Raw genomic sequence first — 14,507 nt, 5'->3', positions numbered from 1 at the left:
GATAGAGTGGATGTGGAGGAGAAGTTTCCTATAGTGGGGGATTCTAGGAGCAGAGGACACAGATAGAGTGGATGTGGAGAGGATGTTTCCTAGAGTGTTGGAGTCTAGGATCAGAGGACACAGATGGAGTGCATGTGGAGAGGATGTTTCCTATAGTGGGGGAGACTAGGACCAGAGGACACAGATAGAGTGGATGTGGAGAGGATGTTTCCTGCAGTGGGGGAGTCTAGGACCAGAGGACACAGATTGGATGTGGAGAGGATGTTTCCTGTAGTGGGGGAGTCTAGGACCAGAGGACACAGATAGAGTGGATGTGGAGAGGATGTTTCCTGTAGTGGGGGAGTCTAGGAACAGAGGACACAGATAGAGTGGATGTGGAGAGGATGTTTCCTATAGAGGGGGAGTCTAGGACCAGAGGACACAGATAGAGTGGATGTGGAGAGGATGTTTCCTATAGTGGGGGAGTCTAGGATCAGTGGACACAGATAGAGTGGATGTGGAGAGGATGTTTCCTGCAGTGGGGGAGTCTAGGACCAGAGGACACAGATTGGATGTGGAGAGGATGTAACCTGTAGTGGGGGAGTCTAGGACCAGAGGACACAGATAGAGTGGATGTGGAGAGGATGTTTCCTATAGTGGGGGAGACTAGGACCAGAGGACACAGATAGAGTGGATGTGGAGAGGATGTTTCCTATAGAGGGGGAGTCTAGGACCAGAGGACACAGATAGAGTGGATGTGCAGAGGATGTTTCCTATAGTGGAGGAGTCTAGGACCAGAGGACACAGATAGAGTGGATGTGGAGAGGATGTTTCCTATAGTGGGGGAGTCTAGGATCAGTGGACACAGATAGAGTGGATGTGGAGAGGATGTTTCCTGCAGTGGGGGAGTCTAGGACCAGAGGACACAGATAGAGTGGATGTGGAGAGGATGTTTCCTGTAGTGGGGGAGTCTAGGAACAGAGGACACAGATTGGATGTGGAGAGGATGTTTCCTGTAGTGTGGGAGTCTAGGACCAGAGAACACAGATAGACTGGATGTGGAGAGGATATTTCCTGTAGTGGAGGAGTCTAGGACTAGAGGAGACACATAGAGTGGATGTGGAGAGCATGTTTCCTATAGTGTGGGAGTCTAGGATCAGAGGACACAGATGGAGTGCATGTGGAGAGGATGTTTCTTGTAGTGGGGGTGTCTAGGACCAGAGGACACAGATGGAGTGCATGTGGAGAGGATGTTTCCTATAGTGGGGGAGTCTAGGATCAGTGGACACAGATAGAGTGGATGTGGAGAGGATGTTTCCTGCAGTGGGGGAGTCTAGGACCAGAGGACACAGATTGGATGTGGAGAGGATGTAACCTGTAGTGGGGGAGTCTAGGACCAGAGGACACAGATAGAGTGGATGTGGAGAGGATGTTTCCTGTAGTGGGGGAGTCTAGGAACAGAGGACACAGATTGGATGTGGAGAGGATGTTTCCTGTAGTGTGGGGGTCTAGGACCAGAGAACACAGATAGACTGGATGTGGAGAGGATGTTTCCTGTAGTGGAGGAGTCTAGGACTAGAGGAGACAGATAGAGTGGATGTGGAGAGCATGTTTCCTATAGTGTGGGAGTCTAGGATCAGAGGACACAGATGGAGTGCATGTGGAGAGGATGTTTCTTGTAGTGGGGGTGTCTAGGACCAGACAGCACAGATGGAGTGCATGTGGAGAGGATGTTTCTTGTAGTGGGTGTGTCTAGGACCAGAGGACACAGATAGAGTGGATGTGGAGAGGAAGTTTCCTATAGTGTGGGAGTCTAGGACCAGAGGACACAGATAGAGTGGATGTGGAGAGGATGTTTCCTATAGTGAGGGAGTCTAGGACCAGAGGACACAGATAGATTGGATGTGGAGAGGATGTTTCCTATAATGGGAGAGACTACGACCAGAGGACACAGATAGAGTGGATGTGGAGAGCATGTTTCCTATAGTGTGGGAGTCTAGGATCAGAGGACACAGATGGAGTGCATGTGCAGAGGTGTTTCTTGTAGTGGGGGTGTCTAGCACCAGAGGACACAGATAGAGTGGATGTGGGGAGGATGTTTCCTATAGTGGGGGAGTTGAGGACCAGAGGGCACAGATAGAGTGTATGTGGAGAGGATGTTTCCTGCAGTGGGGGAGTCTAGGACCAGAGGACACAGATTGGATGTGGAGAGGATGTTTCCTGTAGTGGGGGAGTCTAGGACCAGAGGACACAGATAGAGTGGATGTGGAGAGGATGTTTCCTGTAGTGGGGGAGTCTAGGAACAGAGGACACAGATTGGATGTGGAGAGGATGTTTCCTGTATTGTGGGAGTCTAGGAGCAGAGAACACAGATGGAGTGGATGTGGAGAGTATGTTTCCTGTAGTGGGGTAGTCTAGGACCAGAGGACACAGATAGTGTGGATGTGGAGAGGATGTTTCCTATAGTGGGGGAGTCTAGGTTCAGAGGACACATAGAGTGAATGTGGAGAGGATGTTTCCTATAGTGGGGAAGTCTAGGATCAGTGGACACAGATAGAGTGGATGTGGAGAGGATGTTTCCTGCAGTGGAGGAGTCTAGGACCAGAGGACACACACAGAGTGGATGTGGAGAGCATGTTTCCTATAGTGTGGGAGTGTAGGATCAGAGGACACAGATGGAGTGCATGTGGAGAGGATGATTCTTGTAGTGGCGGTGTCTAGGACCAGAGGACACAGATGGAGTGCATGTGGAGAGGATGTTTGTTGTAGTGGGGGTGTCTAGGACCAGAGGACACAGATAGAGTGGATGTGGAGAGGAAGTTTCCTATAGTGTGGGAGTCTAGGACCAGAGGACACAGATAGAGTGGATGTGGAGAGGATGTTTCCTACAGTGGGGGAGTCTAGGACCAGAGGACACAGATAGATTGGATGTGGAGAGGTTGTTTCTTATTGCGGGGGAGTCTAGGACCAGAGGACACAGATAGAGTGGATGTGGAGAGGATGTTTCCTATAGTGGGGGAGTCTAGGACCAGAGGGCACAGATAGAGTGGATATGGAGAGGACGTTTCCTATAGTGGTGGCGTCTAGGACCAGAGGACACAGATAGAGTGGATGTGGTGAGGATGTTTCCTATAGTGGGGGAGTCTAGGACCAGAGGACACATAGAGTGGATGTGGAGAGGATGTTTCCGATAGTGGGGAAGTCTAGGATCAGTGGACACAGATAGAGTGGATGTGGAGAGGATGTTTCCTGCAGTGGGGGAGTCTAGGACCAGAGGACACAGATTGGAAGTGGAGAGGATGTTTCCTGTAGTGGGGGAGTCTAGGAACAGAGGACACACATTGGATGTGGAGATGATGTTTCCTGTAGTGTGGGAGTCTAGGACCAGAGAACACAGATGGAGTGCATGTGGAGAGTATGTTTCTTGTAGGGGGGTGTCTAGCACCAGAGGACACAGATAGAGTGGATGTGGAGAGGATGTTTCTTATTGCGGGGGAGTCTAGGACCAGAGGACACAGATAGAGTGGATGTGGAGAGAATATTTCCTATAGTGGGGGAGTCTAGGACCAGAGGGCACAGATAGAGTGGATGTGAAGAGGACGTTTCCTATAGTGGGAGCGTCTAGGACCAGAGGACACAGATAGAGTGGACGCGGAGAAGATGTTTGCTATAGTGGGGGAGTCTAGAACCAGAGGACACTGATAGAGTGGATGTGGAGAGGATGTTTCCTATATTCGGGGAGTCTAGGACCAGAGGGCACAGAGTGGATGTGGAGAGGATGTTTCCTGTAGTGGGGGAGTCTAGGACCAGAGGGCACAGAGTGGATGTGGAGTGGACGTTTCCTATAGTGGGGGAGTCTAGGAAATCAGGGCACAGAATGAGTGGATGTGGAGAGGATGTTTCCTGTAGTGGTGGAGTCTAGGACCAGAGGACACAGATGGAGTGGATGTGGAGAGGATGTTTCCTATTGTGGGGAAGTCTAGGACCAGAGGACACACATAGAGTGGATGTGGAGAGGATGTTTCCAATATTAGGGGAGTCTAGGACCAGAGGGCACAGATAGAGTAGATGTGGAGAGGAGTTTTCCTATAGTGGGGGAGTCTAGGACCAGAGGACACAGATAGAGTGGATGTGGAGGAGAAGTTTCCTATAGTGGGGGATTCTAGGAGCAGAGGACACAGATAGAGTGGATGTGGAGAGGATGTTTCCTAGAGTGTTGGAGTCTAGGATCAGAGGACACAGATGGAGTGCATGTGGAGAGGATGTTTCCTATAGTGGGGGAGACTAGGACCAGAGGACACAGATAGAGTGGATGTGGAGAGGATGTTTCCTGCAGTGGGGGAGTCTAGGACCAGAGGACACAGATTGGATGTGGAGAGGATGTTTCCTGTAGTGGGGGAGTCTAGGACCAGAGGACACAGATAGAGTGGATGTGGAGAGGATGTTTCCTGTAGTGGGGGAGTCTAGGAACAGAGGACACAGATAGAGTGGATGTGGAGAGGATGTTTCCTATAGAGGGGGAGTCTAGGACCAGAGGACACAGATAGAGTGGATGTGGAGAGGATGTTTCCTATAGTGGGGGAGTCTAGGATCAGTGGACACAGATAGAGTGGATGTGGAGAGGATGTTTCCTGCAGTGGGGGAGTCTAGGACCAGAGGACACAGATTGGATGTGGAGAGGATGTAACCTGTAGTGGGGGAGTCTAGGACCAGAGGACACAGATAGAGTGGATGTGGAGAGGATGTTTCCTATAGTGGGGGAGACTAGGACCAGAGGACACAGATAGAGTGGATGTGGAGAGGATGTTTCCTATAGAGGGGGAGTCTAGGACCAGAGGACACAGATAGAGTGGATGTGCAGAGGATGTTTCCTATAGTGGAGGAGTCTAGGACCAGAGGACACAGATAGAGTGGATGTGGAGAGGATGTTTCCTATAGTGGGGGAGTCTAGGATCAGTGGACACAGATAGAGTGGATGTGGAGAGGATGTTTCCTGCAGTGGGGGAGTCTAGGACCAGAGGACACAGATAGAGTGGATGTGGAGAGGATGTTTCCTGTAGTGGGGGAGTCTAGGAACAGAGGACACAGATTGGATGTGGAGAGGATGTTTCCTGTAGTGTGGGAGTCTAGGACCAGAGAACACAGATAGACTGGATGTGGAGAGGATATTTCCTGTAGTGGAGGAGTCTAGGACTAGAGGAGACGCATAGAGTGGATGTGGAGAGCATGTTTCCTATAGTGTGGGAGTCTAGGATCAGAGGACACAGATGGAGTGCATGTGGAGAGGATGTTTCTTGTAGTGGGGGTGTCTAGGACCAGAGGACACAGATGGAGTGCATGTGGAGAGGATGTTTCCTATAGTGGGGGAGTCTAGGATCAGTGGACACAGATAGAGTGGATGTGGAGAGGATGTTTCCTGCAGTGGGGGAGTCTAGGACCAGAGGACACAGATTGGATGTGGAGAGGATGTAACCTGTAGTGGGGGAGTCTAGGACCAGAGGACACAGATAGAGTGGATGTGGAGAGGATGTTTCCTGTAGTGGGGGAGTCTAGGAACAGAGGACACAGATTGGATGTGGAGAGGATGTTTCCTGTAGTGTGGGGGTCTAGGACCAGAGAACACAGATAGACTGGATGTGGAGAGGATGTTTCCTGTAGTGGAGGAGTCTAGGACTAGAGGAGACAGATAGAGTGGATGTGGAGAGCATGTTTCCTATAGTGTGGGAGTCTAGGATCAGAGGACACAGATGGAGTGCATGTGGAGAGGATGTTTCTTGTAGTGGGGGTGTCTAGGACCAGACAGCACAGATGGAGTGCATGTGGAGAGGATGTTTCTTGTAGTGGGTGTGTCTAGGACCAGAGGACACAGATAGAGTGGATGTGGAGAGGAAGTTTCCTATAGTGTGGGAGTCTAGGACCAGAGGACACAGATAGAGTGGATGTGGAGAGGATGTTTCCTATAGTGAGGGAGTCTAGGACCAGAGGACACAGATAGATTGGATGTGGAGAGGATGTTTCCTATAATGGGAGAGACTACGACCAGAGGACACAGATAGAGTGGATGTGGAGAGCATGTTTCCTATAGTGTGGGAGTCTAGGATCAGAGGACACAGATGGAGTGCATGTGCAGAGGTGTTTCTTGTAGTGGGGGTGTCTAGCACCAGAGGACACAGATAGAGTGGATGTGGGGAGGATGTTTCCTATAGTGGGGGAGTTGAGGACCAGAGGGCACAGATAGAGTGTATGTGGAGAGGATGTTTCCTGCAGTGGGGGAGTCTAGGACCAGAGGACACAGATTGGATGTGGAGAGGATGTTTCCTGTAGTGGGGGAGTCTAGGACCAGAGGACACAGATAGAGTGGATGTGGAGAGGATGTTTCCTGTAGTGGGGGAGTCTAGGAACAGAGGACACAGATTGGATGTGGAGAGGATGTTTCCTGTATTGTGGGAGTCTAGGAGCAGAGAACACAGATGGAGTGGATGTGGAGAGTATGTTTCCTGTAGTGGGGTAGTCTAGGACCAGAGGACACAGATAGTGTGGATGTGGAGAGGATGTTTCCTATAGTGGGGGAGTCTAGGTTCAGAGGACACATAGAGTGAATGTGGAGAGGATGTTTCCTATAGTGGGGAAGTCTAGGATCAGTGGACACAGATAGAGTGGATGTGGAGAGGATGTTTCCTGCAGTGGAGGAGTCTAGGACCAGAGGACACACACAGAGTGGATGTGGAGAGCATGTTTCCTATAGTGTGGGAGTGTAGGATCAGAGGACACAGATGGAGTGCATGTGGAGAGGATGATTCTTGTAGTGGCGGTGTCTAGGACCAGAGGACACAGATGGAGTGCATGTGGAGAGGATGTTTGTTGTAGTGGGGGTGTCTAGGACCAGAGGACACAGATAGAGTGGATGTGGAGAGGAAGTTTCCTATAGTGTGGGAGTCTAGGACCAGAGGACACAGATAGAGTGGATGTGGAGAGGATGTTTCCTACAGTGGGGGAGTCTAGGACCAGAGGACACAGATAGATTGGATGTGGAGAGGTTGTTTCTTATTGCGGGGGAGTCTAGGACCAGAGGACACAGATAGAGTGGATGTGGAGAGGATGTTTCCTATAGTGGGGGAGTCTAGGACCAGAGGGCACAGATAGAGTGGATATGGAGAGGACGTTTCCTATAGTGGTGGCGTCTAGGACCAGAGGACACAGATAGAGTGGATGTGGTGAGGATGTTTCCTATAGTGGGGGAGTCTAGGACCAGAGGACACATAGAGTGGATGTGGAGAGGATGTTTCCGATAGTGGGGAAGTCTAGGATCAGTGGACACAGATAGAGTGGATGTGGAGAGGATGTTTCCTGCAGTGGGGGAGTCTAGGACCAGAGGACACAGATTGGAAGTGGAGAGGATGTTTCCTGTAGTGGGGGAGTCTAGGAACAGAGGACACACATTGGATGTGGAGATGATGTTTCCTGTAGTGTGGGAGTCTAGGACCAGAGAACACAGATGGAGTGCATGTGGAGAGTATGTTTCTTGTAGGGGGGTGTCTAGCACCAGAGGACACAGATAGAGTGGATGTGGAGAGGATGTTTCTTATTGCGGGGGAGTCTAGGACCAGAGGACACAGATAGAGTGGATGTGGAGAGAATGTTTCCTATAGTGGGGGAGTCTAGGACCAGAGGGCACAGATAGAGTGGATGTGAAGAGGACGTTTCCTATAGTGGGAGCGTCTAGGACCAGAGGACACAGATAGAGTGGACGTGGAGAAGATGTTTGCTATAGTGGGGGAGTCTAGAACCAGAGGACACTGATAGAGTGGATGTGGAGAGGATGTTTCCTATATTCGGGGAGTCTAGGACCAGAGGGCACAGAGTGGATGTGGAGAGGATGTTTCCTGTAGTGGGGGAGTCTAGGACCAGAGGGCACAGAGTGGATGTGGAGTGGACGTTTCCTATAGTGGGGGAGTCTAGGAAATCAGGGCACAGAATGAGTGGATGTGGAGAGGATGTTTCCTGTAGTGGTGGAGTCTAGGACCAGAGGACACAGATGGAGTGGATGTGGAGAGGATGTTTCCTATTGTGGGGAAGTCTAGGACCAGAGGACACACATAGAGTGGATGTGGAGAGGATGTTTCCAATATTAGGGGAGTCTAGGACCAGAGGGCACAGATAGAGTAGATGTGGAGAGGAGTTTTCCTATAGTGGGGGAGTCTAGGACCAGAGGACACATAGAGTGGATGTGGAGAGGATGTTTCCTATAGTGGGGAAGTGTAGGATCAGTGGACACAGATAGAGTGGATGTGGAGAGGATGTTTCCTGTATTGGGGGAGTCTAGGACCAGAGGACACAGATTGGATGTGGAGAGGATGTTTCCTGTAGTGGGGGAGTCTAGGACCAGAGGACACAGATAGAGTGGATGTGGAGAGGATGTTTCCTATAGTGTGGGAGTCTAGGACCAGAGGGCACAGATAGAGTGGATGTGGAGAGGATGTTTCTTGTAGTGCGGGAGTCGAGGACCAGAGGACACAGATAGAGTGGATGTGGAGGAGAAGTTTCCTATAGTGGGGGATTCTAGGAGCAGAGGACACAGATAGAGTGGATGTGGAGAGGATGTTTCCTAGAGTGTTGGAGTCTAGGATCAGAGGACACAGATGGAGTGCATGTGGAGAGGATGTTTCCTATAGTGGGGGAGACTAGGACCAGAGGACACAGATAGAGTGGATGTGGAGAGGATGTTTCCTGCAGTGGGGGAGTCTAGGACCAGAGGACACAGATTGGATGTGGAGAGGATGTTTCCTGTAGTGGGGGAGTCTAGGACCAGAGGACACAGATAGAGTGGATGTGGAGAGGATGTTTCCTGTAGTGGGGGAGTCTAGGAACAGAGGACACAGATAGAGTGGATGTGGAGAGGATGTTTCCTATAGAGGGGGAGTCTAGGACCAGAGGACACAGATAGAGTGGATGTGGAGAGGATGTTTCCTATAGTGGGGGAGTCTAGGATCAGTGGACACAGATAGAGTGGATGTGGAGAGGATGTTTCCTGCAGTGGGGGAGTCTAGGACCAGAGGACACAGATTGGATGTGGAGAGGATGTAACCTGTAGTGGGGGAGTCTAGGACCAGAGGACACAGATAGAGTGGATGTGGAGAGGATGTTTCCTATAGTGGGGGAGACTAGGACCAGAGGACACAGATAGAGTGGATGTGGAGAGGATGTTTCCTATAGAGGGGGAGTCTAGGACCAGAGGACACAGATAGAGTGGATGTGCAGAGGATGTTTCCTATAGTGGAGGAGTCTAGGACCAGAGGACACAGATAGAGTGGATGTGGAGAGGATGTTTCCTATAGTGGGGGAGTCTAGGATCAGTGGACACAGATAGAGTGGATGTGGAGAGGATGTTTACTGCAGTGGGGGAGTCTAGGACCAGAGGACACAGATAGAGTGGATGTGGAGAGGATGTTTCCTGTAGTGGGGGAGTCTAGGAACAGAGGACACAGATTGGATGTGGAGAGGATGTTTCCTGTAGTGTGGGAGTCTAGGACCAGAGAACACAGATAGACTGGATGTGGAGAGGATATTTCCTGTAGTGGAGGAGTCTAGGACTAGAGGAGACACATAGAGTGGATGTGGAGAGCATGTTTCCTATAGTGTGGGAGTCTAGGATCAGAGGACACAGATGGAGTGCATGTGGAGAGGATGTTTCTTGTAGTGGGGGTGTCTAGGACCAGAGGACACAGATGGAGTGCATGTGGAGAGGATGTTTCTTGTAGTGGGTGTGTCTAGGACCAGAGGACACAGATAGAGTGGATGTGGAGAGGATGTTTCCTATAGTGGGGGAGTCTAGGACCAGAGGGCACAGATAGAGTGGATATGGAGAGGACGTTTCCTATAGTGGAGGAGTCTAGGACCAGAGGACACACAGAGAGTGGATGTGGAGAGCATGTTTCCTATAGTGTGGGAGTGTAGGATCAGAGGACACAGATAGAGTGCATGTGGAGAGGATGTTTCTTGTAGTGGGTGTGTCTAGGACCAGAGGACACAGATAGAGTGGATGTGGAGAGGATGTTTCCTATAGTGGGGGAGTCTAGGACCATAGGGCACAGATAGAGTGGATATGGAGAGGACGTTTCCTATAGTGGAGGAGTCTAGGACCAGAGGACACACACAGAGTGGATGTGGAGAGCATGTTTCCTATAGTGTGGGAGTGTAGGATCAGAGGACACAGATGGAGTGCATGTGGAGAGGATGTTTCTTGTAGTGGCGGTGTCTAGGACCAGAGGACACAGATGGAGTGCATGTGGAGAGGATGTTTCTTGTAGTGGGGGTGTCTAGGACCAGAGGACACAGATGGAGTGCATGTGGAGAGGATGTTTCTTGTAGTGGCGGTGTCTAGGACCAGAGGACACAGATGGAGTGCATGTGGAGAGGATGTTTCTTGTAGTGGGAGTGTCTACGACCAGAGGACACAGATAGAGTGGATGTGGAGAGGAAGTTTCCTATAGTGTGGGAGTCTAGGACCAGAGGACACAGATAGAGTGGATGTGGAGAGGATGTTTCCTACAGTGGGGGAGTCTAGGACCAGAGGACACAGATAGATTGGATGTGGAGAGGTTGTTTCTTATTGCGGGGGAGTCTAGGACCAGAGGACACAGATAGAGTGGATGTGGAGAGGATGTTTCCTATAGTGGGGGAGTCTAGGACCAGAGGGCACAGATAGAGTGGATATGGAGAGGACGTTTCCTATAGTGGTGGCGTCTAGGACCAGAGGACACAGATAGAGTGGATGTGGTGAGGATGTTTCCTATAGTGGGGGAGTCTAGTACCAGAGGACACATAGAGTGGATGTGGAGAGGATGTTTCCGATAGTGGGGAAGTCTAGGATCAGTGGACACAGATAGAGTGGATGTGGAGAGGATGTTTCCTGCAGTGGGGGAGTCTAGGACCAGAGGACACAGATTGGATGTGGAGAGGATGTTTCCTGTAGTGGGGGAGTCTAGGAACAGAGGACACACATTGGATGTGGAGAGGATGTTTCCTGCAGTGGGGGAGTCTAGGACCAGAGGACACAGATTGGATGTGGAGAGGATGTTTCCTGCAGTGTGGGAGTCTAGGACCAGAGAACACAGATGGAGTGCATGTGGAGAGTATGTTTCTTGTAGGGGGGGTGTCTAGCACCAGAGGACACAGATAGAGTGGATGTGGAGAGGATGTTTCTTATTGCGGGGGAGTCTAGGACCAGAGGACACAGATAGAGTGGATGTGGAGAGAATGTTTCCTATAGTGGGGGAGTCTAGGACCAGAGGGCACAGATAGAGTGGATGTGAAGAGGACGTTTCCTATAGTGGGAGCGTCTAGGACCAGAGGACACAGATAGAGTGGACGCGGAGAAGATGTTTGCTATAGTGGGGGAGTCTAGAACCAGAGGACACTGATAGAGTGGATGTGGAGAGGATGTTTCCTATATTCGGGGAGTCTAGGACCAGAGGGCACAGAGTGGATGTGGAGAGGATGTTTCCTGTAGTGGGGGAGTCTAGGACCAGAGGGCACAGAGTGGATGTGGAGTGGACGTTTCCTATAGTGGGGGAGTCTAGGAAATCAGGGCACAGAATGAGTGGATGTGGAGAGGATGTTTCCTGTAGTGGTGGAGTCGAGGACCAGAGGACACAGATGGAGTGGATGTGGAGAGGATGTTTCCTATTGTGGGGAAGTCTAGGACCAGAGGACACACATAGAGTGGATGTGGAGAGGATGTTTCCAATATTAGGGGAGTCTAGGACCAGAGGGCACAGATAGAGTAGATGTGGAGAGGAGTTTTCCTATAGTGGGGGAGTCTAGGACCAGAGGACACATAGAGTGGATGTGGAGAGGATGTTTCCTATAGTGGGGAAGTGTAGGATCAGTGGACACAGATAGAGTGGATGTGGAGAGGATGTTTCCTGTATTGGGGGAGTCTAGGACCAGAGGACACAGATTGGATGTGGAGAGGATGTTTCCTGTAGTGGGGGAGTCTTGGACCAGAGGACACAGATAGAGTGGATGTGGAGAGGATGTTTCCTATAGTGTGGGAGTCTAGGACCAGAGGGCACAGATAGAGTGGATGTGGAGAGGATGTTTCTTGTAGTGCGGGAGTCGAGGACCAGAGGACACAGATAGAGTGGATGTGGAGGAGAAGTTTCCTATAGTGGGGGATTCTAGGAGCAGAGGACACAGATAGAGTGGATGTGGAGAGGATGTTTCCTACAGTGTTGGAGTCTAGGATCAGAGGACACAGATGGAGTGCATGTGGAGAGGATGTTTCCTATAGTGGGGGAGACTAGGACCAGAGGACACAGATAGAGTTGATGTGGAGAGGATGCTTCCTGCAGTGGGGGAGTCTAGGACCAGAGGACACAGATTGGATGTGGAGAGGATGTTTCCTGTAGTGGGGGAGTCTAGGACCAGAGGACACAGATAGAGTGGATGTGGAGAGGATGTTTCCTGTAGTGGGGGAGTCTAGGAACAGAGGACACAGATAGAGTGGATGTGGAGAGGATGTTTCCTATAGAGGGGGAGTCTAGGACCAGAGGACACAGATAGAGTGGATGTGGAGAGGATGTTTCCTATAGTGGGGGAGTCTAGGATCAGTGGACACAGATAGAGTGGATGTGGAGAGGATGTTTCCTGCAGTGGGGGAGTCTAGGACCAGAGGACACAGATTGGATGTGGAGAGGATGTAACCTGTAGTGGGGGAGTCTAGGACCAGAGGACACAGATAGAGTGGATGTGGAGAGGATGTTTCCTATAGTGGGGGAGACTAGGACCAGAGGACACAGATAGAGTGGATGTGGAGAGGATGTTTCCTATAGAGGGGGAGTCTAGGACCAGAGGACACAGATAGAGTGGATGTGCAGAGGATGTTTCCTATAGTGGAGGAGTCTAGGACCAGAGGACACAGATAGAGTGGATGTGGAGAGGATGTTTCCTATAGTGGGGGAGTCTAGGATCAGTTGACACAGATAGAGTGGATGTGGAGAGGATGTTTCCTGCAGTGGGGGAGTCTAGGACCAGAGGACACAGATAGAGTGGATGTGGAGAGGATGTTTCCTGTAGTGGGGGAGTCTAGGAACAGAGGACACAGATTGGATGTGGAGAGGATGTTTCCTGTAGTGTGGGAGTCTAGGACCAGAGAACACAGATAGACTGGATGTGGAGAGGATATTTCCTGTAGTGGAGGAGTCTAGGACTAGAGGAGACACATAGAGTGGATGTGGAGAGCATGTTTCCTATAGTGTGGGAGTCTAGGATCAGAGGACACAGATGGAGTGCATGTGGAGAGGATGTTTCTTGTAGTGGGGGTGTCTAGGACCAGAGGACACAGATGGAGTGCATGTGGAGAGGATGTTTCTTGTAGTGGGTGTGTCTAGGACCAGAGGACACAGATAGAGTGGATGTGGAGAGGATGTTTCCTATAGTGGGGGAGTCTAGGACCAGAGGGCACAGATAGAGTGGATATGGAGAGGACGTTTCCTATAGTGGAGGAGTCTAGGACCAGAGGACACACAGAGAGTGGATGTGGAGAGCATGTTTCCTATAGTGTGGGAGTGTAGGATCAGAGGACACAGATAGAGTGCATGTGGAGAGGATGTTTTTTGTAGTGGGTGTGTCTAGGACCAGAGGACACAGATAGAGTGGATGTGGAGAGGATGTTTCCTATAGTGGGGGAGTCTAGGACCAGAGGGCACAGATAGAGTGGATATGGAGAGGACGTTTCCTATAGTGGAGGAGTCTAGGACCAGAGGACACACACAGAGTGGATGTGGAGAGCATGTTTCCTATAGTGTGGGAGTGTAGGATCAGAGGACACAGATGGAGTGCATGTGGAGAGGATGTTTCTTGTAGTGGCGGTGTCTAGGACCAGAGGACACAGATGGAGTGCATGTGGAGAGGATGTTTCTTGTAGTGGGGGTGTCTACGACCAGAGGACACAGATAGAGTGGATGTGGAGAGGAAGTTTCCTATAGTGTGGGAGTCTAGGACCAGAGGACACAGATAGAGTGGATGTGGAGAGGATGTTTCCTACAGTGGGGGAGTCTAGGACCAGAGGACACAGATAGATTGGATGTGGAGAAGTTGTTTCTTATTGCGGGGGAGTCTAGGACCAGAGGACACAGATAGAGTGGATGTGGAGAGGATGTTTCCTATAGTGGGGGAGTCTAGGACCAGAGGGCACAGATAGAGTGGATATGGAGAGGACGTTTCCTATAGTGGTGGCGTCTAGGACCAGAGGACACAGATAGAGTGGATGTGGTGAGGATGTTTCCTATAGTGGGGGAGTCTAGTACCAGAGGACACATAGAGTGGATGTGGAGAGGATGTTTCCGATAGTGGGGAAGTCTAGGATCAGTGGACACAGATAGAGTGGATGTGGAGAGGATGTTTCCTGCAGTGGGGGAGTCTAGGACCAGAGGACACAGATTGGATGTGGAGAGGATGTTTCCTGTAGTGGGGGAGTCTAGGAACAGAGGACACAAATTGGATGTGGAGAGGATGTTTCCTGCAGT

This window comes from Hemitrygon akajei, chromosome 18 (genome assembly GCF_048418815.1).
Source record: "Hemitrygon akajei chromosome 18, sHemAka1.3, whole genome shotgun sequence".
NCBI lineage: Eukaryota > Metazoa > Chordata > Chondrichthyes > Myliobatiformes > Dasyatidae > Hemitrygon > Hemitrygon akajei.
This window is presented reverse-complemented; position numbering follows the sequence as displayed.